Consider the following 27,071-nt stretch of genomic DNA (forward strand, 5'->3'; position numbering starts at 1 on the left):
AGTTATGCGTGGTTAGTGAAGAACTAAAAATGTTGAAACTTGAATAAGGCCATAAAACACATACAGAACATTGGTTCCCAGGACTTTAGAGAACAGGAGCTTGTATACTAGAATTTTTCTTTTCATAATATTTCACTTGATTATACATTTAGTCAGGAATTATAGTTTGGAAAAAGTCTAACTAGTAAAATGTTTATGTTATGTGAAGACTAGTACAAGTATATAAATAAATAAAAAGAGACTTGTTTATGAGAAGTTTATGATCTCTGCTGAATAAAGTGCTTTTGGGGTGAATTATGTCTTATTCCTGTCATCACGACGCAAACAGTAAAATAAAAAAAAACTCTGAAGAACAGTCTCGCTGCGTTGTCTTCTGTCATGTGGGCATATTCAAGCCACGTGCTTCAGTGAAACATTAGAATCTGAATAGGGCGTTCAGCACGGGGTGTGATCACATTAGAAAATAATGAAGGGAGACGTGAAAAATGAACATTGCGTTGTTTTCATATGGATTACCTTATCACAGAATATTTGTTTTTGGCAGAACTTATTTAGTTTAAAAGTAGACATGTCAGGCTTTCTATAGATATAGCTCTCATGTCTCTTCGTTGAGTATTCACTAAGTTACAGTTCATTTTAATGGCTTTGTAAATGAAGATCAGCACAGCCAAAGGCTGCAGACAGCACAGCTTGTTTGTTATCTTTATTTTATAAGTGCAGTTTTGTTGTTATTATGTCTGTATACAAAAAAATGTAGACCCTTTACAGATTCGATTGATGTATTGCTCTTATCTGTAAGATCAAACTGAAAGTGTAATTTAAGTTATTTTCAGGGTTACCAGGAGTAAATGCCTCATAACGCTTATATGCGTTAATCGACTTCAGAGGGTTAAAATATGCCTCACACGGCTCTGGAAGGTAAATACAGGCCTCTGAAAATTTCCATATTTAAAAAGTTATAAACACCTTTATTTCACTACTGCTAACTGCCGTAGATGGAATCCATTCTGACGGATGTCGTAGACAACATTTGCAACATTTATCAAATAACCATTTTATAAAAGCAGTAAGCCCTGTGAAACCGTAGTTTACAGTGAATTTATAACAGTTAAGGGGCATTGTCAGGCATGATGCGAACACACAGCTGTTATAAATTCACTGTAAACCATGGCTTCACAGGATTTATTGCTTAATTCTATGGCAGTCCGACATAAATGAAAGATTACTCTGACATCTACATCACTAGAAATGTCTTTGTCGTGTCTCAGACAGTCCCAGCAACCCCCTGCCAGCATCTCCTGGAGTCCACCAGCTGTCGAGGGAGTTGTTGCGATGGATATGGATGGGGAAGGTCATGTGGCATCACTTGCAGTTGGGTGATTGTGGTTTTATACTGTAGTTAACATAGGCAGGGGCTACAAAATGGCACTGGACTTTTAAAACAAATTTAAACAATTTTATGTTGATGAAAAATACAGTAAAGAGTAATATGTAAAATATATAAAGTTGTTTTCTATGCAAATAGAGTATATAATAAAAATAATTTTTATTTCATAATAACTCCAGACTTCAGTGTCACAATATCCTTCGGCAATCATTCTAATATGCTGATTTGCTCAATAAACATTTCTGATTATTATCAATGTTGAAAACAGTTGTGCTGTTTCATATTGTTGTGGAAAATATGACACAATTCAGTCTGGAGTAATATATATATATATATATATATATATATATATATATATATATATATATATATATATATATATATATATATATATAATGTATGCTTCTATTCAACAGTTGCATTAAACTGATTTAAGTAACAGTAAAGATATACTTATTACAAATTATTTATATATATTTTTTTTTTAAATGATATGCTTTAACTTTGTATTTAACAAATACTCATGAAAAGGTTAAAGTATCACAGTTTCCACAAAAATATTGAGAAGCAAAAACAGTTTTCAGTATTTCTAACAAAAATAACCATTATTAATAATTGATCATAAATAATAATGGATAATAATTGAGCAGCAAATCGGCATATTAGAATGATTTTTCTAAAAGGGTTATGTAACACTAAATACTGGAGTAATGATGCTGAAAATTCAGCTTTGATCAAAGAAATAAATTACTATGAAACATTAAAACATTTACATTAAAATATGTTGTCTCGCAGCAAGAAGGTCCCCAGTTCGAGCCCCGGCTCGGTTGACCTTTTTTTGTGTAGTTTGCATGTTCTCCCTGTGTCTGCATGGGTTTACACCTGGTTCTCTGGTTTCTTCCCACGGCCCAAAGACATGCAAGTTAGGTTAATTGAACATTCTAAATTGCTGTGTGTGTAAGGACAAGACTTGTGTATGGATTAACTGGTTCTCACCATGAATATAGCCATAGAAGCTGGTTTGGGATTAAGAAAGAAATAAACAAACAAACAACATATCTTTTGTAGTCATGGCACTTGAAAGTGAAATTTTTCAGATTTACAATGTTCTATCTAGAGTTTAAGAATTTTGTTTTTACAGTTTTTGAAAAACATTTTCTTAGACACATGAAAGTACAGAAGAAGTATAACGATATACAAACATTCACCTAGTAGTAGTTTACATCACTGAAAATTGATGCCATTTAACTTTTTTTTTTCTTTTTTTTTATCGTAAACAGTTGACAAATTTGACAAAGTTGACAAGATTTTGTCTCGTCATGTTTAGATGCTTATCTTTCCTCAGCCCGCATTCAAGTGGTGCACAGCTCAGCTTCTGTGAACAGTAAATCCCGCCTTCTTCGATTAGATTGGATATTTCAAACATTTTGACATTGACACGTGCCTTTGTGCTGCTGCACTGTGCCAGAGCTAAATGAATTAGAATTTTTGACTCAAGTGAGCCATTTGTCTGGGCAGATGGAGTTATATAGGCTACGTACATTTACTATAATTCCTTCTTTATATATATTTACGCAATGGGCCAGCCTACATTGTACAGTGGCCCAACGGGAAAAGTCCTGGTGCTCCAGATGGCGAGTCTGCCACTGACCATAGGGAGAGTGACTAGGGTGTGTGTGAACCCTGAAGTGGGTATTGGATAATGACAGCAGAGGCTTGCGTGGGAGAGTATAAGTTTCGCACACATATATAATCGAGCACATTCTCACCACACGAACGCCTCCATCTGTCTATTGGGTGGGGCCGCTGCAGGTCATGGCCTTGCCCACCTACAGCACAGGGCCGTGGGCTGTGACTTCCGCCGAAGCAGGCTGGGAGGGGAGGGACAGCTGGCTAATTACACCCTACATCTGAGTGAAAGGCATTCCTGAGGTCTGGTGTCAATGCCACTACTCCACCCCTATCCACCTCCATCCACGACTCACCACCCCACCCCTCCCCCAGCCCGACCATCTCCCCACCAGCCCCCCACATCCCCCTCCCTGAGATGGCCACTAATTGGCACATTCCCCTGCCAGTGTGGGTGCTGGGAATGTCAGTGTGCCACATGTCCCAGTCGCAAGCGGCAGGAGAAAACGTCTGCCTTTTGTTGCTGAGGAGGGCCTGTCCGCAGCTGAGATGGTTTCCTCCACACTGCATCACCCTCCCACCCTAACGACAGAGAGAGAGAGAGAGAGAGAGAGAGAGAGAGAGAGATAGAGAGAAAAAAAGAGACAATTAAATGCTAATTCATCAAAGGCGGCGGCTGGTGCCATTTCCACAAGGGAAATGAATTCATTCATACATGTATGATATTATATGGAGATCTTCTCGATGCTGTGAAGCCCTGTGAATTAACATCAAAGTATAATAACATACATATAACCCCTACATTTCATTTGACCTGGATTCAAGTTAAGCTAAGTTAAAGTGCTAGTTCACCCAAAAATTTAAAAGAGGCTGTGTTTTACTCACTGCAAAGGCATCCTAGGTGTATATGACTTTCTTCTTTCAGACGAATCCAGTCGGAGATATATTATAAGTTATCTTTGATCTTTCAAGCTGTTTAATGCCACTCAGTGGGTGTGCATGCATCAGTCCAAAAGAAGTTAAATAAAAATTGTCCCATCCATAAAAGTGTTTCATATGGCTTCGGGGCTTTTTGTAAGAAAAAAATCCATATTCAAAACTTAATCATCACTTTAATTTAAATGGAGCCAACAGCCTCGTGGCTGATGATGTATGAGGTCAGCATTGGGCATGCACCAGTGAGTCTTGTTAAAACCAACAAAGTTTCCTTACTTTAGCAAAGGAAAACCAGTCTTCTCTTGGCTTATATCGAAATTATCTGATATTCTTCTTTACAAATCCTCGTTTTGTTCTTCTAATTAGTGACTATTGTTTTGTTTTGTTCTCTCTGCTGCATTTCCACATGCTTTACTTCTGAGTGGCACATGGGCAAAACTGAACTCATATGTCATCTGCCCAGAACTGCTTCCATTTTCAACAGTGAGTGCAAGCTACATTATCATATTTTGGAGATGGATGTTTTTCTTACAAAAATGCATCAATTCGTAACAGGATGCCTTTGTTCACCCCCTGGATTGGCACTTTTTATTTAACTTCTTTTGGACTGATGCGTGCAACACCCATTGAGTGCAATGAAACAGCTTGAAAGATCAAAGACAACTTTTAATATAACTCAGACTGGATTTGTCTGAAAGAAGAAAGTCAGCTACAATTGGGATGCCAAGGGGGTTAGTAAAACACAGCCTAATTTTGTTTTGGGGGGAACTAACCCTTTAAGTTAAGCTCAGTCAACAGTGTTCGTGGCATGATGTTGATTACCGAGAAAAAAAAAAAAAAAGTAGTTTCGACTTAAATAAACATAAGAAAATAAAAGCTAAATAATTTGTAGTTGTTTTTGTCATTTTTATTATTTTTTTTTATATTTCCATTGTAAATGGATTTATTTATTTTTATTTCATTTTAAGTTTCAGTTCAGTTTTAGTTTATTAGTTAAAAATGTAGTTAATATTTTTACACTTAAGCCCTATTCACATGGCATAAGCATTATCAAGGGACCTTTGAAATTACTCCCCGCCCCCACCCACCAACCACACATCTGAATTTCGTGTGGTGTATTCACATGTGATAAGCGAAGCCTGTGATTTTACTCAAATTTACCAACTTATCTCATGGATACCCGGATGTCAAAACTTTGAGAGTCCCATAATTTACATTTCACCAGATTAAAATAATATCTCAAGCTTTATGCTTGCTTTATTTGTAACACATTAACCTCAAAACCAATTCAGCTTTCATTTTCTGCAAATTATATGGTGTAGCAATAGGATGACAGCACCCAAAATACTATCAGATACTACAGCGTAGCTCCATTCTTCGCGAAAAATGGGTAAAAAGCTCACAGGAAACAAAAACCTTGAAAAAAGATATACGACCTGCCAAATCCATGACAAATCACAGATATGTCGATTCGAATGGGACTAGTATCATCACAGGACCTTGAGTTCGGCGAAATATGGTACTGTAGGTCTTTTGCGGAGGAATTTTTACTTTACAAATTAAAGACATGGCCGATTCGCACGGGATTAAAATCACAGACAACCTCGGCAATTAGTACAAATAACTGGGTAATCCTGTACGAATAAGGCTAGGTTAATAATTACCTCGATCTGTAACCCTGATTGTTTGTTTCTTTAATACAAAAGGGACAGAAAAGTGGAAATTAATTTTCAAGTGCACAACAAGTGCTGTTGATTGAGCTTTAATTGATTTGAGAAACCAGGATTTTCCTTTAATATCGCTTTCTACACGTCATGCCTCATCAGCTCATTGTGTCTTGTTTCTCTTGCAGTCCCCAACCATTTGTATTAATATAACTCAGGCTTCATTACAAGTACCACGATAACAATAGAACTGTACTCTGAATTAGGAAATACAGTTATGTAAAAATGTCTCCATCCACCAATAACTTTATATTGAGGAAAAATAAATTTAAGCCTTGTGGCTGGAAGTGGACACCCTTGTGTCTGCTTGCCAGGCAGATAAATAACTGCCTTGTTAAAGTTTTTCTGCTCTGTTTTTATGGTGGTGAGTTTTATGTTTGAAGTCTTTTTACGGGCCTCTTGTCCCCTTTTTATGAACTGCTCCTGCCATCTGGAAAGTTCCAGCTGTGAAGCTCCATGTTTCATTTATGGCCCTTTGTCTGTTGATCTCAAGAGCGAGCACGCGCCAGACTTGTGCCCATGAAAACACAGTGAAAAATGTACATACACAATACATGGATACAGTAAACCGAGGTGTAATGCCAAGTGCACATTACAAGAAAGAAGGTTTAAGCCCACATTTAAACTTGCCATGAAATAAAATTTTACCCTAGATAAAAAATCCTCTGTTTTACAAGAGCATGTTATTTGTCCATTTGTGATTTTGTAAAAATACGTTTTTTTTTTTTTTTTTGTCTTCACTCTGGTAATTTACCACAGATTTCTCCAATCATTAAGCTTAAACATGGCCCTTTCATACAATCTACTGCAAGCACGCATTCACATCCTACAGTCCCAGAATTTCTTTTTCTTTTTTCATTTCCATCAGATGTATGTCACAATTATACAGTTGCAATCAAAATTACTCAACCCCCTTGACTTGCAAGACAATTTGCTGTGGAGGATAACATTTTATGAAATCAATTTAACAAAGGCATCAGTAAAGTATTAGAGAAAGTTTGTTAATACACTTTTGAGTGATTCTGAGAATGGAACATTGATGAATCATGATAAAATTCGAATTGGCTCTAAAAATTAATGTTCAAAATTATTCAACCCCCTTTGTGCATAATCTTTTATTTTTTTTAAATCTCCAATAAACACTGTCTGTGAGTGTTTAGAAGCTTCTGTCATCTCTCTACTACAGTTTTGGCCCGTTCCACACCTGAAAAAGCTTTCAGATCACTGATAATCATTGGTTTTCACATTGCCACTGCTTTCTTCAAATTCAACCAGATATTTGAAATGAGAATTAAGCCTGGAGACTGAACAGGTCACTCAAGTACATTCTATGAATGATCCCTGAACGAAGCAGTAGTAGATTTGGGTGTGTACTTTGGTATGACTGGCCTGCAGGAAAGTACATTGATCATCAGCTTCAGTTTTTGCACCAAAGGCATCACAATTCTTGTCAAAATAACCTGACACTTTAAGGAATCCATGATGTCCTTCATACAGTCATGATTTCCACTTCCTTCTACAGTAAAGAAACCCCATAACAGGACTGATCCACTTTCAAGTTTGAGGATGGAGATGGTGTTCTTCTGCTTATGAGCTTTGCCTTTTTTGCAGCAGACATACTGCTGATCCATGGGTCCAAAAAGTTCCAGTTCCTCCAGAGCTCCACAAGTCTACACAAATGTATTTTATCAAGTTCAAGTTGTCCTTTGTTCTCCTTGATCAAGAGTGGTATTCTACAAGATGTCTCAACATAAAGGCAATACTTGTCTAGTGATCTTCTTACAAGCTGCATTGAAATGGTTTTCCTCCTTTCATCTGGTCATCTTGCAAGTCTTTGGCTTAACATTGCAAATTTTTCTCAGTTGCTCTGATTAAACATTTTATGATATTGTGCTTTTTCTTCCCCAACCTCAAAGATTTTCTGGTAAAACACACTTTAAGCTAAGGAATAAGGCTGAGAGCTGTGTCTCTAGGAACTTTCAATGTCTTGGAAATCTTCATATAGCCTTAGCCTTTCTAAAGTACTACGATATTTATTCTCTTTAGCTTTTGTGAGATCTCTGTTGACATTTTTGCTACTCAACATCAACACATGCATGGGCTAACTGTATTTGTAACGGCTCAAGCTAATTCTGTTTTTAATATAGTTTCTAAAAGCTTAATTGTGTTTTGAGACTGTTTTATTACCCACCATGCAAATAAGTGATTTAAAAACAGCAATGTTGAATAGGGGTTGAATAATTATGACATTGCAGTATTATAAAAAAATCTTATAACTCAAAAGTATTACATTATATATTGACAATATCACTTTTAATATGCCAGTGAACTGTTATAGATGCATTTTTTATTTTATCCTGGATCTTCAGAAAAGCTTGTATTTGTAAAGTACTGCAGTCTCTGGGGGGTTGAGTAATTTTGATTGCAACTGTATGTTCAAATTGCATGTTCAACAAGTTCAACCTGGTCTCATTAGAAGTTATAATTTGTTAACTCATACGGTAATGGCAAAATTTGTTCAAAGAAAATGTTAAATCTTTGCACCATCTTGCACCTTTTTTAATCTCCTAGCTAGATGTCTGACTTGCAGTATAAAGTCTGTTTCACTATGCTACTGGTTTTGGCCAAAAACTACCCACTTAGACAGAAAGAGAACGTCTGACTGACACGGAAAGAGACCAAATATAGTTTGTTTAGTTTTTAGTTTTTGTGTGCCATTTATAGCTGTTTAAAACTGATTGTACAGTACAGTTCCACAATAATAGACTTTAGAAGAAAAAAAAATTCAAAATGCAGTGCCAGGCTAGAAATAATATCTGCAAATGACTATGCAGAAACACCAAGAAATGTGTAAATAGTGATTTTCCACAGATTCTTTCACTGTCTCCGGTTGTTAATGTCTAAGACAAAACTCTGAATATCTTTGAAAGATATGAAGGTACAAAACTAGGAGCTTAGGTGCTGGTGATTTCTAGTTCTGTATCTAATATGCACCCAGCAAAGTGGGTGGGCAATGAGCGTGCCATCTGAGACTGAGGCTAGTAAAATCTTTGCAGAGAGCAGGATGACAGTTTTGGGCAAGCGTAAACCAGGTGAGGAGAAGGTGTCAGGTTAAGCGTTATGGGTCGTGAGCTGATATACCATTGTAAGTTGAATGGTTACGGAACATTTTCCAGTCAACATATATGAGTCACTCTGCAGAGATGCACTCAAAATAAATGGCCTTCCTGTTCCAGCCTTAGACCACACCCTTGTGCGGTTTTGTGGCTAGTGAGCCTGGCCTGGGCCTCACGGCCGGCCGTGGTGAGTCTCTTGGAGGCCTGACTGAGGGGTTGAGCGGGTGCATGTGGGGGTAGCATGGGGGCAAGCATAAAAACAGACTTATTCATTTTTTCATTGTTCATTGTTTACCCACTGTAAGGAACTGTAAGCAGTGGAGTGCCCATCGCCGGTCGCTCCGTGGTGGGCATGAGGTCTGGCTGTGTCCCCTGAGGTGCCCTCCCCCTTTGGAAAACCTTACTGGAGCTCCTGGCATACAAACAAGTATGACAGCTGTCAATTGTTGAGCTGTGAAGGAAATAGTAAAAGCTGCACTCCCGGGTTTTGACAGCACACCAAGCGGTTTATGTGGTCAAAGGTCAACAAACTGGAAAACAAGTCTTTCCTTTTCTAGTTTTTTTCCTCGCATTGGAGGAATGAAGTGAGGCCTAGCGGACAGATGTGACATCATGTGAGGAGGGGAGGGGATGGTGGTAAGGCTCTCAGCTGGATGTCTTCTGTGGGGATGTCAGGGATTTCAACAAGCTTTGTTAGCTGTCAAGTGTCATCTTTATTAGTCAGCTGGGTGAGTCAGAGCTGAGATAAGGGTTAGCGGAGCCACCTGCGGGAGCTGCCGTTCATTACCGCCGGCCGCTGAGGTGTCACACTCTCCATTTATTATTTATGCTCTTTGCATTTGCACTGCCACAATTCAGACTCCCTCAGTCTGTAGAAATCCTGTGTATACTTAAAGCAAAAAAAAAAAAAAGTAAAAAAAAATACTCTGGATCCAAATGCAGATAGAGTCTTGAAATGATTGAAACATTTACATTAATTCATAAGAAGACATTATGAATTTTAGTTTAATGTTAACATGATGGTTCAGTCCAAAATTCAAACTGCTTTTTACATATAATAGCAAGATAGCTTGTCTTGCACTATAATGCAGGTCTTCTGAAGCCAAAAATTAAACGGAAAATTAAGAAAATCTTTTGCACCGTTATAGCTGTCAAATGTCATTCTCATTTTATATTCACATTTAGTCATTTAGCAGACGCTTTTATACAAAACGATTTACAAATGAGGACAATAGAAGCAATCAAAACTAACAAAAAGCAACAATATGTAATACAAATGATAAGTCTCGGTTAGCCTTATGCAGAACACGTAGCAAGGTCCACCAGGTGGGAACAGTTAATGAAAAAGCCAGTGAAAGGGATTTTTTTTTTGTCTCTTTTAATTTTAAAATTGCTATACTGTTTAACTAAATTCAAAACAAATAATAAAACTGTAAAAATAACATCAGTAGTTTTAAATTCTACAAAATAATTTAAGCATCACAACATTATGATGTACTGTATGAAAATGGATATGAATTAACAGTGTTCATTTACGTTTTAAATTGTAATTTAAGAATAAGCAATAGATGACAGTAATAAATGTATAAATTCTGTAAATAATCAGGAACAAATAAATGCAAATTATGCAAATTCTGAATGTGATAAGATACTGAGTAATATGTTAATAAATTAATAATAAATTAAATAATTTAAAAAGTGTATATTGTCTGGGAAAAGAGCTGGATGATGATTCAAATTTTTGTGCTTTGCGGTTTGGAACAATATGAGCGCAAGTAAATAATGACAGAATTTTAATATTTTGAAAAACCAATATACACAAGCCCAACTCTAGTCTTGTATTTTTTATTCTTATTTTGGTAAAACAACACAAGAGCAGTGAAGAATAAATAGTGCTATCAAACATATGAGCCCAAATTAATGATATGCAAACATTATTATTATTATTATTATTATTATTATTTTCCCATGCTGTTCAGTGTTATTGTTTTTATTGTTTTCTTTCCTTTTCCGTGATCATATCTTTCCACAGAGTAGGAAAGTAAGCTTTGCCCTTTGGGAGTACAGGGTTGAATGAGAAAGGTAAAAAAAAAAAAAAAAGATCAAACACGAATCACACACCTCCAAACCAAACATGCAGACACAGATACACACATACATATCCAATCATACACATGCCTGTCTTCAACAGCTCTTGATTTGTGTTGTAAGAACAGGAGCAATGACAACAAGAAGGCCAGGGATGAGAAACGGCAAGTCTCCTTGACTTGAATTACACCGGGAAAGTATCATCACTTGAATGAACGCAACGCTGCTTCCAGGTTTCCACACAAACAAGAAGACCTTCTTGCTTTTCCCCTGAGGACCTGCCACGTCAGAAGAAAATAATTGACGAGTTCCCTGATGTGAAGGCAACCTCACTCAGAGACAGAGAAAGAGAGAGAGAGACTAGGAGGTAAAAGAGTGTTGTGAAAACTGAACACAATTCATATACACAAGGCTTGAGAAAGAGACCTCGCTTAATGAGAATGTCTACTGCTTCTGTTCAGACATGCAGAGAATGATTTTTATTTATTTATTTTGTATCCATTTAGTTGTTCGTAGACCAGTTTTACCAACCTAATCCAAACCACATTATGTGATTTCAGATCTGATTAAAATATGATTTTTGTAAATACTTCACAGTTTGAAGGCACAGATGATTTTTTTTTTTTTCTAATTCTTTTTTTAATTCAGGATGTGATGTAAGTGAACAAGTGAGCTCTGACATGCAAGATGACAGGATTGCATATACTTTTAAATGTGGGTGAGGGTTTTTTTTGCCAGAGTTGCTTATGCTCATGATTGAGTAGCGGTCAGCCCACCCTGTGAAGTCATGAGGTCCTGCTGTAGATGCATGTTTAAATTCAGCTATTCCTCTTTTATGTTGTGGCAATGGGTGTGAAATGAAGAGACAATTGTCAGTTTTATTTTTTCATGAATAGTATGTCTGTGTTCATTGTGCTTAGGTTAACTCATCACTATGGCAACTGGTGTAGATGCTGTATATTGACTACTTTCTGAACAAATGGATCTGATCACTTACTAGATATTGTGGACAGTCAGTCGAATTGAAACGCAAACCAGATTTATGTGTAGTATTTATGGTGTCATTTGGTCATTCAAGAGTTGTTGATTTTGATTTCTAATTAATATCCATTTTCCGTTTTCTTTTTTTCTTTTTTCTTTTGCTGCATATTATGGGAAGCATATGTGACTGGGTATATTGGTGGTGGTGTGTGGGGGGTTGTGTACTGTAATCTGCAAGAAGAAAGAGTTCAGAAGTTTTGATTTACTCCTTGACAGACACTTTATACTGAACGTTCACTTCCCTGCAAAACAAAGATCACATTTCATTTAATTAAAGTGAAACTTTGTCCGAGGACATATTCTTGCATGCTTCTCATTTACAGTGTTATTCAGTGCAGTTATTCAATGCAACTGATCCTCGAAAAAAAAAAAAAAATGACTAGGCTACTTTTTGTCAGCAGGCATTATAAAGGAGGACATTTGTGAATTTGAAAGTGAAAAACAGTGAAGAGTGAAATGTCTATCTCTGAGCAATGACTAGTGTTCCTACAATAGCAACATTCAATTAGGAGTACTGGGCTGCCTTCAAGTGCTGCCAAACACCGGCTATAAATACCAAAAATAGGCCGATCTGGTTGTCTGTGTCAACATTTGGACAAATTTTAGAGTTGTTAACGGCTAACTGCTGTACATACAGAATGTTGCTTGTTACACAAATGGATAGAGGATCTTCGCCATGTGAGGAAACTGTTCACAATAGCCCTCCTGAGACAAAATTATGATTATGCCATTAATCACTTTTATTGCATGGCTCTCTGGAATATGTGATTCTAATCTCGGTATTCTGCAGTCAAATATTTTTATATAAATTGGTTTGTATATAAACCACTGAGTGTCCTGATCAATCTGCCTGTGTTTATTTTGCCGTAATGATCACCTGACTGTACATTGTCAATTACCTAACTAACAGGAGACCTCTTCTGTCAATGAAAAGTGTGTGTGTGTGTGTGTTCAGTAATTTCACTTTAATGGCAATGAATAGGTTCTTTTCATTGCCATTAAAGTGAAATAACTGACCGTAAACATAGAAGCCAGAGAAAAATGCTCATTTTAGAGGAAAATTTCAAAAGGCACATAGAGGCTTTTGCATCTGAACTCTTCATATATACTGTATACTGTATATATAATGTATATTTATAAATTAATTTCTGTCTGAAAGGGGTAAGTTTAGGTCAGTGAATAGAAAATATTGTTTGGTCAGTATAAACGCAATAGAAGTCTATGGCAATCCCCCACAAAGAAAGCTGTACAAACATGTGTGAGTGTGTGTGTGTGTGTTGTTTTTGTCTTCTTGACACCAGCTATTTATAAATAAACAGCCATAGCATACTGAATGGTTTAATTTGCAATTTGATTGCAACAAATCATAAGCACTCTGTAAATCTGTTTTTACAGTCCCGTTGATGCTACACTAAGTGCAATCTTGCATTGTTTTTGTAAGAAATTTTAAACAAAGGTGAATATTATTTGAGTGCTACATGCAACACTTAAAAATGTGTTTATACAATTTGATAAACAACATCATATTTCAACCTGTTTTGGGTGGAAGGAAGGCCGGAGCACCTGCGTACAGAGAAGAAGCGCATGGAAAATTACTAGGCTAATGATAGCCACTCTTTCACAATTAGGAAAGCAGTGGTCAGCGAAACCACAGAGGTTTTTAACCAAATGTATTTATGACCTGTGGCTTGTGTGCACACATGCAGACACCTTCAAACACAGCGACACATGGCGTAAATACTCATCCTTATTATCGCCACAGAGCATGGCATAACACGGCCCACTTTTTGCCCAAGACCGGCCTCCCAGGTTAGCGGTCGCTCCCCTCTCCATGAGTGCACCAGTGTTAGGCTGACGACCACACGGTCCAGTCGGGTCCGGGCGAGCAGGTCACTGGTCCCGCGCTCAGAATGGTCCAGTTAGTTCTCTGGTACCGGGTAGCAGCGGGGCAAAGCGAGGTGGTTTTGTGTATTTTCAGTATGTATTCATTATCGAGTCAAAGGGTTGCAGTTGGGCTACACGATTGTGGCGCCAGCATGCGATTGTGGCAAGACGGCCTGACCACTCTAAAATCGCTGAGCTAACAGGGACTGGGGCGGTGGCGCGACAGACGGAGCAGACCAAGTTTACACTCGCCACTGAGCTCACACACCTTATAATGATAGATCATTGCAGGCAAAAAACCAAGCAACCCACCCACGGCAAATGTTTGCGAGGAAAGAAGTGAGAGCATGCGTCGAGGTGCCAAAAGAGTAGGCTGCTATGTTCTTGTGCAAACTGAAAAACTTCAAAACAAGACAAGCCACCTCGCCGTCCTCAGAACAAAACTCCTACACAGACCGAGTGGGGAGATTGAGGGAGAAAGCGCGAGAGACGCGCACATGCACAAACGGAGGGAAGAATCTCGAGAAAATGGCTTTGTAACTTTCACAAACGCGCAACAGAGCACATTCTTTGATGGCTGAGGGTGTTTGATACCACATAAACTTTGCACTTCTTCCACCTTTGGCTCTGTAACGCTTCTGTCATACTACAGAGTTTTTGCCGTTCCACACCAGAAAGATCAGCACGCAAGTTCATCCCCTGCCTGGAACGCACTGAAATGCCCTGAAGGGAAGGTAAACGGCATGTAGGGTTCAGCAGCAGAAAAAAAAGCCTTCTCATCTTTAAGCAGCAAACAGACCGATAAAAATCAATGCAGAGATGGTTTGTCAAGTTTTGTAAGAGATACGTTCAGAAGGAATCCCTTGGTAATAAGCAGTGCAGTTGTGCTTTGGCAAACGCCATGTAATTTTGCTCCAGCCATGAAATCAGCTCAAGGTGCAGGATCGCTTCTCTCAAAACACTGTTTGGTTGCCTCGCTGTGCCTTTGCTACATGTGAAGGCCGTGGCCAGTTCCTTCCCTCTCTCTCTCTCTCTCTCTCTCTCTCTCTCTCTCTCTTTCTTTTTCTCTTAAGATAATCAGCCTTCCTAGGAAATCTAGCCTTCAGCGGTGCTACCTCAGAGAGGGAACTTGGTCATGTCTCATTGGTTCCTTGGTACAGGGTGGGTCAGAACAGCACGGAGAGTGTGAGGGCACACGGGGAGAGGGAAGGAGGGAGGAGGGAGCCAAGGGCAGTGCCCTGGATCCTCTGTAGGGGGCAGTCTTTCCTTTAATCATCTGTGCAGGAGGGCCCTTAGGGTCTGTACTGGAGCTCAACAGGCCAGCGAGACTGGAAGCGATGAAGAGGGGCAAAAGTAAAACGAGGAAATATAAGAGCTTTGCCTGTCTAGTGCAGCACAATGAACAGAACCTATATATATTGAAGGAATTCTATCTGTGCATGTAAGATGGTTTCCCTTAATTATTTTCTTTCAATCTTAAATGTATTTATTTATTTGTTTATTTGAATAAAGCAGACCACCTGTTAAACAGATTAATTTAGTGCTGCTAATTATATTTAAGCTTTGAATTACCAATGTCTTAAAGTTTTGGCAATTATGGTGCCAAATTGCTACATAAAAGCCAAAGACATGTATCCACAGCACAGTCTATCTCTACATTATTGCATGTATTTCTGTGGACAGTATGCCAATTATAGGCATATGTTTAATGATATAAAAATAAACAAAGAATGCTTGCTTAGTAATTTATTTAACATATCACATTTATATCTATTTATCATATGTTAAGATTTGTGCTTTCAAGCCTTTTTAACATAGCCTTTTTAACATAGGTAACATAGATTGCACCATACTAAAATGTCTTAGAATTACCTTTATTCAAGGTCTTTCTCTGTAAGTGTCGATCAGTATTATTTTAGTATTATTTACTTACTATTATAGTATTTATTGCTATTTTGAATAAGTTTTGTTTCCTCTAATATTTATATTTTATTTGAGTTTTATTTAATTTTCTAAGAAAATATTGTAATAGTTTTAGTTGTAGTTAACAATAACAACTTGGGCAATGATACTGATTGCTTGATTGACAGCCCACATATTACTCGTGTATTAGGTTCTTACTTCAGGTGTACATTCCATGTATTTAATACAACAGAATAGTAAATATGTTTCCTTGATGTTATAAACAAAAAAACAAACAAACAAACAAAAAAACACACTGAGATACCCATTAGTTTCAGTCCTGCTCCTTGTGGGGGAGGGAGTGGACACACTTGTTAACCAAAAGATCCACCTATCAAAGGAAGAATGACATTGTCTCCTCAACTCATGGTCCTGGAGCATCTCCTCCTCTCTGACATGCTGCTAAAACCACTGAAGAACCAAATGTCTGCTAATCTAGTGCTGTTAAAAGCTTCGCTTTGACGCATTTTGTGTGCTCTTGTTGCTAAAGTCACAGCTCAGAGGCTGTCTTGATGTTGCTGCCAAGTTTGGCGAGGGGAATAACACTCACTGGCATGAGGTTTGAAAACTCTGAAGCACCTGTCATTCTGCAAACCTGCAACGGAGAACATTTGGTTGGTCACATAGTTCATATGGAATGTGGATGTTAGATGCCAACACTCACATGAAAAAAAGAAGACAAAAAACAAGACTGATAACCAAGTAAAGTGTAGAGATGGCACAGAACGGAAAAATATGAGTAGGAAGACTTCATGACAATGAAATAAGACACACTGTTATTAAATCATACTGCTTGGAAAAATAATCAGTGTTGTTGTACTGAAACTAAAAATCTTCATTAGATTGTTGTTTAAAGGGCTACAGACCCCATATAGTGATTTCTTAAACACCACCCCCTCCAGTATAGGCACGATCTTTGTATCATTAAATCCTGCACTCTATTTCACTAGCGAAACGTTAGTTACCTGCTGAGCGCAACTTAGATGTGTGTTACTTAATTGGAACTATATAAGGAATAATAAACCTGAAGAAATTAGAATGATTTCTTCCATTTCGTATTCAGAGGAAAGACGTGAAAGAATTCAGCTTGAATAAATAGGGAATTAGTTTTGTAATTGCTGTGATTCCAATTCATGCAGTACATGTTTATTTTGCCAGGCCTGGAATCGCTGGAAATGATTGATGACATACTTAAAATGGTATATATTTACAGTAACCACGTCCAACTTTACTTTCAGGAGCAAACAAAAGTTACTAGTTCAAAGGAAGCGTGTTCAACCTCAAGTGATTTTGTGCTGCTGGGTTGACTAGGTTCAGAGGGCAGAAGTATAGCTTACAGTGAAGGTGCCACACAGCTATAATCAAAGCACTTGTGTATACTCCCGTCACTTAACATTTGTCTTCACATTTATAGCTGGCTCCAAAACTACTCCTTAAAAACCCCCAAATACAGGGATCATTTACCAATGCATTGTGTAGGCTGTAATTCCCATGGCCAACCGTTGAATTTGATCCCTTCATCTAACTCTATCCAAGAAATCTTGGATTGTGTTTTCTCCATACTTTTTGTAGTCTACTGCTCTTCTTTAGACCTAATGGGGAAAGCGCTCTGTGATCATTCTGCTGAAGGAAGGGCTTCAATCTAATTACACTCACTGTACACCTCAGTAGAATTGATTATATAAGGATCGAGGTCTATTGGATGTTTGTTGCCAGTGACAATGCATACACTACATGCTGTATCACACTGAAAAGTTAAAATTACGAGAATAATTAAGGATCCTGAAATCGTTGAAGTGGCATCTTTTAGAAAGGGTTGTTCTATGAGGATCCCATATGTTTCTTCTTTCTTCTGTTTTAGCCTCATCATATACAAAAGTCTTTGGATGCCTAGACATTTTCCAGTAGGTTCTTTCAGGGTTTTAGTTTGTGAAACCTTAATTTTTTATATATATATATATATATTATAAATAAATAAATAAATAAATAAACAAACAGCTTCTTTGTTTTCCCATTAGAACAGATTTGTAGAAATTTACCAACAGATCCTCTGAAGTGAATCAGTGCTTTCAGAATGAGAATCTAACTACATGATAAATGCATCAGAAGATACAGATGCTAGACCTGTATGTTATGTGTATACTTCATAGATCTTCTCCTGTTATACTTGACTGCTAAATCAATGCATCTGTTTCTTTATCTACGTATAATTCATGTCACATTTATTAAAAGTTTGCAAGTTCACATCAGTCTGATCGACTCAGTGATTCCAGAGTACTGAGTGTGTGGTTTTGGAACAGTACAGGTAGAGAGGGCATCATCACTACCATACCTTAGCTAAGGTCATCAAGAAAACCCAACACCTTCATGTCCTTTCTTTGTTACAATGAGATGGACAGAGATGGGAATGAACAACATCCATTGCCACAGTAAAAAAAATAAAAAATACATTTGTTTTCTTTTTTCCAGAAAACTAATTCGGAATAAACAGCACATTTAAAATGCATCTATAGTTTCAAAAATAGTCATGTTTTTAACGTAACATGCTTAAGCAATACCTCTCCACTGGCTGATTATAAAGAAAACATCACAAAATAAATATAATGTAAACAAAAATATTCAATCTTTTGTTCTGATTCTTCTAAGAGACATGCGTGCCAACACTGACATAATAAATACAGAACTTGTTTATTGCATATAAATATATGCTAGATAATGAATTTTATCATTGTTGTTGTTGTTGTTGTGTATACGCAGTGTCTGGATAGATAATGAGCAGCACTTGTAGACATATGATCCAAACAGTTGGGGATAGGTGTGTGTGTGTGTGTGTTTCAACACCCACCCAGTGGAAAGCCCCCCTCTTTTTCTCTCTTTCCGTCTCTCTAAATCTCTCCCTCACAGGTAGGGATGAAAACTGCTTCCATGTCTTCTGCTGACCTATTTAGGTAATTGCACTCTTCATTAAAAAACTCTCATCTGAAAGAGAAATTACACTTCTCCCGTTGGTATCTAGGTAACGTAATCTCCCTCCGGCGAGCTAATTGCATAGCTTGATAACCTCATAGGCCGGGCCTGTTTAATTTTTCATCTCTTTTCAAATAATTATGGATCAGAAGAGAGAGGTATTGATTTGATTCATTAACTTCCTCGCTCTGCGCCAAGGTTAATGATTACATGTATCCCAATTATACGGTAAAGATCCACTGGGCTATTTGCTTTGATTGGCTTCTACTTTGTTATTGGCAAAGGTTGTGTTGAAACAAAGCCAAATTTGGGGCGGAGAGTAAGCCTATAAGGCCATCTAAGCGCTTCATTTCACTGTCCCTGAACCCATAATTGACAAATAAAATAAATATGTGGTGCTGAATAGGCATTAAAAAGGCAGAGACGAGCTGGAAAACAACCTCTGTCCTGTTTACGGTGACTTACAATAGCAGCTGAGAACCGCGTCTTTGCCATTTGTCATTACTGCCAAGCTTACAACAATGTTATGTATATTATAAGACCACCAGAAAGTGCAAATGCAAAGTTTAAATAAGGTCACTTGGCTATATAGGTAAAACCTTTCAAAAAATCAGTTAAGTGGGTCTTGTACGATTGCTGTTGGTTTAACTGACATAAATTATGACGTGCACTTTTGTGAGATCAAACAAGTTCTGTTCACTCAATAGTCACTCTTTCCTTGGGCCAGAACATTATGTGATATTAAGTGAGCAGCTACCTGTTCAGTCAATAACTCTCAAAGCCTCTGCTGACAGGACTAATACTATGTGACTTGTAGCAGTGTGCCGCTCAAGGGGTGATTTCAGGCAGACACAAGTACATTAAAATGACTGTAATGTCTAAATGGTTTCCTCTATTAAGTTCGCTCCTCCTGTCCCCCCACAATAATTTCTCTTATTTCCGCTGCGATTCACAGAAAAGGGGAGATTTGAACACCTTATTATTGCGGTTCTGGAATGAATTACTCTCATCTCTGGTAATGCCAGGGAGGGTGAAAAACATCATTAAAGGCTGGAAAAACAGGGGCAAAGCCAATTTGTCGGTTGTTTATGTAAGTGGAGGCCCTCCTCTGTCTTCTTTGGCAAAAGAGATTCTGTTAATTTGAGGCTACTACACATTGTGGCATAAGATGCAATGGGCCTCTTTGTCAATCAAACATAGAAATTAGTGCAGAAATCAACTTATGACAGAATTCACGTGTGATTCATGTATGCCACCAACCTCACCATACGAATGATTGTACATTATAAAATCTGGTGGCTAAAAAAAAATCGTCATTTGAATAGCAAGCCCCTTAAAGCCCCTAGAGGTTGTGGCATAAAGAAACATTACCCGGCCAAAAAGAGAAAGTAATATCATAAAAGATCATTTTTTTCTTACTCCAAAAACACCCTTTAAACTTTTAATTTCAAACAGACACCTTTATTAATATGCATTAAATACCAGTAAATATAACGAAACATTTACAAACATTATAAACACTATTTAGTTCCCCTCAATTCACAACAAACTCTTTATATTAAAATATAAAGTAACACACAAATTAAGCTCTGGGGGTATTAATTTTATAGCAACAAACATTAAGATAAATTGAAACTGAAATGGCATTGGGCTCACAAGCCTCTCAGAATCCAATTGCCATGTAACATTTTGTTGCTAAACTATTATTCATTGTGTACACAAGACTTTGTATTTCATTCATGTTCCAATTTCTGGGTAAAATTACAATGAACAAATTTCTAAACGAACAAAAATGCTGTGATTATACAACTCTATGCTGTACTTACTATGCTGCTTGCAAGTTCAGGAAAACTAAAAAAAATCACAGCTCATGTCCATATTGATAAATTCCAAGTTCACATAGAAACAACTGTATGCCCAATTTTCTGTTGTATGTTCGTTTTATAAAGGAGGCCTATTGTCTTAGAAGAGCTGATATAATCGCTAAGACTTTAAAGTTCAGTTGTTCAGGTTTAATATAGGTTTCTACTTCTTTTTTTTCGTTGTCTTCTACTTTGTCTTCTTGATATTTATTTCATTATTATTGTTTTCAATTATTTATTGTTATTTAAGGAATATACAGTGGTAAATTACCCTTCACTAATCGCATGACCTTGATTATTGTAGGTGTTCTTAATAATGTTATACATGATCATATGAAAATGAAAGATGACACATAGTCCAGAGAGTGAACTTCTAATGTCTGATTGTATCATCATTTTTGAGTGTCTTGTGTCACTTTTTTATGTGCCTTATCATCAACATTAGTGTAATTTTGCATTATCCTAACACCCATGTCAAAGACCGGCATGGGAAATCGAAAAGGCTTGTATGATAATTTGGCAAATAGCAGCAGTTGCAAAAGTGAGATTGGTCAGTCCTTTTTAAAGGGCAGTTAAATAGCTGGTATGTTGTGAGAGCATTGTTTGGAAATTAAGCTGGAAAGACGCTTTCCTGTGATGCAATGAAATAGCAATGCAGTCATCCCTGGGAAGTCCAGTTTGGTTGGTCTCTGTCCTGGCTTTCCACCACCAATGCCAACTTACTGTAGAGAGTTATTCCATGCCTTGCTGTGGCGCCTGCAGAAGCTCACAGGCTAAGAGCGCTCATGATAATCCATATGGACACCTCCACCGGTGGTCTTCCTTTCCCCCATCACTAAAACAATGGAAACTCCTCAGACTACACTTTCCAGAGAAGGTTGGAGGCCACGGTTGTCTAAGCCCCGCTCGAGTTGCCTTTCACCATCCATCTGCGGGGAGAGAGTGCAGACAGCTTTGGCCCGTTTTATTTGCCCAACGTTTCCATTTGGAGTGCATGGTGCTGCCAAAACTTCACAGGTAATAGGAATGTAACTATGATCCCTGGTCTCTGCTGTCTAGTTTGGGGCTTTTGGACTCACTCGGGGGCGTGGTGGTTGGCACGGTTGGCTGGGCTTGTCATCCGTCTCTCAATCAGCCCCTTCATAAGAAGAGAGCAAGCAGAGGGACAGCTTCTATTCTGGCCATTCCTCCCTCCTGCTCTCCTCTTTCATCTCGCAGCAGTGTTGCAGAAAAGTAGAAAACTTCTCTGCAGGGTGATTGGAAGCTGTTGACATTGCAGAAAAAAAGTTTAACAAGTGTTTAAAGAGTGTGGCCGGGGCCACGCTTGGTGACTTTGAATGTTTTGAGTATTCGCAGAGCTCTGGACGCTGAAAGGCCTGCAGAGCAGAGGGCAGTTTGTTTTAACAGGTAAAGGGGGATCCTCAGACCGACATGCAACTGTGCAGCAGCCATCAGGATGTCACTACAGGGTCAAAGTAAGGTTTGACAACCCCCTGTAAAGATAAGTTCACCTTAAAATTACAATGCTCTCATCATCTACTCACCTTTATGTTGTTCCAAACCTGTACACATTACCATATACATATACAGTAAAAACAGTAAAATTGTGAAATGTTGTTACAATAGTGTGAATATAAATGTAATTACAAACATTTATTACAGATATAATTACATGCAACTTTTTTATAAATATATAAGTACAATGTAAAAACATGTATGCACACAATAGGTGTATTGTATCAAATAATTCATTTAAATGTACGTTTATAATAGTAAAGGTCACTTAAAGTGGGACCCATTCATTCATTTGTTTGTCCATTCTTTAATTTGCTGTACAAAAATGATTGTTGTGAATAGAAATCACAACTTATAATTCAATATTTAAAAATTTAATATTATGTTGTTTTAACTTTAAAAAAAAACCTATATGTTCATGCTTAAAATTATAAGTTAACGTAACTTGGATATTAAGGTATCTAAGTTGGTATAATTAATTTCAGCAGTATTTTTTGAGTTTCCTGCCAAATACAAGAGGGGCTGTTAGGTAGGATGTTGTTCTTTTCCATACAATGAAAGGCAATAGTGACAAAGAATTGTGATGCTCTAGACGGGGGGTTGGGGGGCTGTTGTCCTGCAGGGTTTAGCTCCAGCTTGCCTCAACACCTGACTGGAAGTTTCTAGCATGTCTAGTTAGACCTTGATTTGTTGGTTCAAGTGTGTTCAACTAGGATTGGAGCTAAACTCTGCAGGACACCAGCCCTTCCAGGACTGAGTTTGGAGACGCCAAAATTATGTGTGTCCCCAAAGCATCGCTAGCTAAATGTGGTCATTAGTTCCATTGAACCCTATTGGTAATGATTAAACTTGTCATAGTTGTTTTGGGGAAATACATCCCTGGGAAGGGATTTAATACAACCAGTATTATCACCCTTAGGTTAGGTTTGATTAGATTCCTAAAGATTGTGGAGAAGACCTTTTTAACTGGCTTTAATTAGACACCTGTCATCTTCAAATTGTGCAATCATTGTCTTTATACATGCATTTCATGCGACCTGCAAAACAGCTGGTTTGAGTTTTGTCTGGTATCAGTCAGTTATGAGCAATTATATCATGATCAAAACAAAGATTTCCATATGAATGAGAAAGATGTGGCTACTCATCATTTAAAAAATACATGTATAGCCTCTTTCTTGATCATAAGAGACCCTTGCTTAATTTCTCTTTAATCATTCATTTACCTGCTCAAATAATTTATAGGGTACACATAATACACCCAACAGAAGCAGCACAATAAAGAAAAAGTTTGGTTAACGGCACATGGTCAACACTATAAAAGGAGTTGCCATTGTTAATTGTCAGCTGTCTTCCTAATGTAAGCTATGCAAGCAAAAAAAATTGTGAACTGAGGCCATAAAAAGTGCTGACATGTTCAGAAAAACAGTTATTTTTTTAATTCCTCTGAGTAATCGTCGACCGTTAGAAATTTGCTTTCTGGCAAACAAAAATGAAATGTGCTGTTTACTGTCCATTCAGTTTTTGAAAAGCTGACCCTGTGGACCTTTTCCAAATTTTATCCTCCTCTCTTTGTTTCATATTTCTGTTGTAAAGTCTCAGAGGTATTGGGAAAGCTAGACCGTAAGGGTTCTGCAGTTTTCACAAAATGATTTTCACTCATTGGACTCCACAGGGTTGGATAATAGGCCCGAAAGACCCATGATTTTTAGAGGAAATTAATATATAAAATAATGTGTTTATGGCTTTAGGGAAACCTGAAAGGAAATTAGCTCCGGAGGAAATAATTAGTCCATTGCGTTTACTTTCTCAGAAACATTATTAGCTCTTGTCTACGAACTTTAGTATTCTTACAATAAGTGCCCACGTGGTATTAGTGAGAGTTAGTTTAAAACATATTTTTGAAGTTTATAAGTCATTTGTTGTTCATAAAATAAAGTATAATCTGTACAGTTATTAATTAATTAATTAATTAATTAATTAATTAATTAATTAAGCAAGATTTTTTTTACTTTTCTGTGTGTAGTCATAAAAAAACCCATGAAGTAACAAGCAGATTTCTTTCCCTTTTTGGATGTATTTTTTATCTATTGAAACAGGAAGTTGGGCAGTTTTAAAAGAGAACTATTATGCCCCTTTTTACGATATGCAATGTAAGTCTCGGGTGTCCCCAAAACGTGTCTGTGAAGTTTCAACTCAAAATACCCAACAGACCACTTAGTATATCATTTTGAATATGCCTATTTTGAGTAGAAGCAGAAATGCCCTTTTTGTGCATCCGACCGCATCAAAGCACAGAGACAGTGCTTATTAAGATAATAAATTATATTTGCTTAAAATCTCATTCTGGCTTAATATCAGTGATCAGGATCAGAATCAAAAATAGCTTTATTTGCCAGGTGTGCGCAAACACACTAGGAATTTGTGTGTTTTTTAAAGTGCTCCTAGTACTGTACATACAAACATGTATACATACACCTCTGACATGTGAACAAAAAGACTGGGCAGGTTGCACACCAATGATCAAATCTGATTTGCTGGCTGACCCAAACCAGACAGTTACAGAGCACACAATAGACTCAGTAATAGCAGAGTAAAACTGTGTCATCTGTGCCTGTTGCAGGTTGAACTTTTTCAGCTGACGAAGGAAGTACAACCCCTGCTGGGCCTTTTTCACAATGGAGTCAGTAGCCGTGTTTCCACTATCGAGCTAAGACCGGACATGCTAGTGCGTGCCAGGGCCAGTCGCGTTTCCACTGTCACTTCCGGGGCTTGATCATGCCTCGCCAGGGCTTCCTCGGGGCCAACGGCCAGGGTTTTTTGGCCCAACGAAAACCTTGGTCCAAAGCGGGCAAGCTGGGGCTAGAGGAGGGGTTATGAACAAAGGCTGAGTTTCCCCGTGTATAAGCGATGTAAAAGACTATGCACGCTAAACATTAACGTTACTATAGTAAACATGGTAAATATGACCGCTTGGATAAATCAGACGTCAGCTTCTTATTCTTTAGCTATTACATTTGTGTATTTATTAAGTAACATTTTATCTGTTGTCTCGTTTCGTGAGTTTAGCTCCATGTTGCATATCATCAAAATATAATAATGATTTTTGTTTGGGAGCTTTTATAAAAATAGAGAGTCTGTGCTGAGGATCATTTCAGAAAGATAACAGCTTTAACACCAGCATTAAACACTTTTTTAAATAAGTCGTGCTCAAAACTCTCTTTCAGTAAGCAGCGAGTGTTTGAAATAACTTGATCCAATGTGGATTATAATCACCATACAAGGCTCAAATATTTATAAGCGATGTAAAAGACTATGCACGCTAAGCATATTACCATAGTAAACATGGTAAATATGACCGCTTGAAGAAATCAGAAGTCAGCTCCTTATTCTCTATCACAATCGTGTATTTATTAAATAACTGTCACAAGCCTCGTCTCGAGAGTTTTTCTCACGTTGCCTATCATAAAAGAATATAGCCTAATAATGTTTTTTGTTCGGGAGCTTTTATAAAAATAGAGATATTATCATTCATTCTAAATATTACGGCTACCGTGGCTAATAAACAGAAACAGACTCGACTGAATAAGCAGGCTATTTTCATGAGCGTTAAAAATCAATAAATAAAATAGAAATAAGTGTATTTAAGTGTGAATAATTTTGAGTCCTGATACATTAAATCAGTATGATCAATGTATCACTTATTCTATAGTTAAAACATCGATGCTTTTGAATTTGAATATATAACAAAGCATGCAAACAAACGGCCGCTTCTATCATGTTCGTTTTGTGATCACGCATGTTCCAGTAACTTATTTCTTAGTTTTCTGATAACTTCTCTTTGATGGTGAAATTTTGAGGTTGCATGACGTTGTTCTGAGAGGCATGTAAAGGGCGTGTTTTAGTGACGTGCAGCGGTGCTTCAAGCTCCACTGTGGAAACCCTGCGCTATTCTGGCCTCTGTGCTACTGGCCTGACGCTATGAGCCCCACCCGGCCCGCTTTAAGCCCTGGCTCGCTCTGGCCCGACAGTGGAAATGCGGCTAATGTGAATGTCCCACTTCAGGTCCTGAGATATATTTGTGCCCAGGAACCTGAATGACTCCACTGCAGCCACAGTGCTGTCCATGATGGTGAGTGGAGGGAGAGCAGGGGGGTTTCTCCTGAAGTCCAAGATCATCTCCACAGTTTTGAGCAAGTTGAGCTCCAGGTTGTTTTGACTGCACTAGACAGCCAACTCCTCAACCTATTGTCTGTAAGCAGATTCGTCTCCATCCTGAATGAGGTCGATAACTGTGGTGTCGTCTACAAACTTCAGGAGCTTGACAGAGGGGTTTTTAGAGGTGCAGTCATTAGTGTAAAGGGAGAAGAGCAGCGCATTGGAGAAGCGAACCATTTAAAATGATTCAGTTGGATTTTGTGAACTGGTTCAAAAAGATCCGGTTATATCTAATGATTCGTTGGCGAACCGGATATCACAAACTGCTTTGTTTTGAACTCTCTCACAACAGACACGGGAGAGAAGACAATGCTGAATAAAGTCGTAGTTTTTGCTATTTTTGGACCAAAATGTATTTTCGATGCTTCAAAAATTCTAAATTCTAAATTCTAATTGATGTCACATGGACTACTTTGATGATGTTTTTCTTACCTTTCTGGACATGGACAGTATACCATACACTCAGTTTCAATGGAGGCACTGAGAGCTCTCGGACTAAATCTAAAATATCTTAAACTGTGCTCCGAAGATATACTGAGGTCTCAGGGGTTTGGAACAACATGAGGGTGAGTTATTAATGACATAATTTTGATTTTTGGGTGAACTATCCCTTTAAGTGGTGGTAATATTATGATAAGTACAAAGTTATTCACTCATTGTGATGAGTCATGATGTCTAGACTCCACTCGAGTTTTCCAATATGCGGAATGCGAACAAAACATTTGTGTCTCGTGGACCTGTTCTG

Source organism: Carassius gibelio, chromosome B5 (assembly GCF_023724105.1).
Source record: "Carassius gibelio isolate Cgi1373 ecotype wild population from Czech Republic chromosome B5, carGib1.2-hapl.c, whole genome shotgun sequence".
Taxonomy (NCBI): Eukaryota; Metazoa; Chordata; class Actinopteri; order Cypriniformes; family Cyprinidae; genus Carassius; species Carassius gibelio.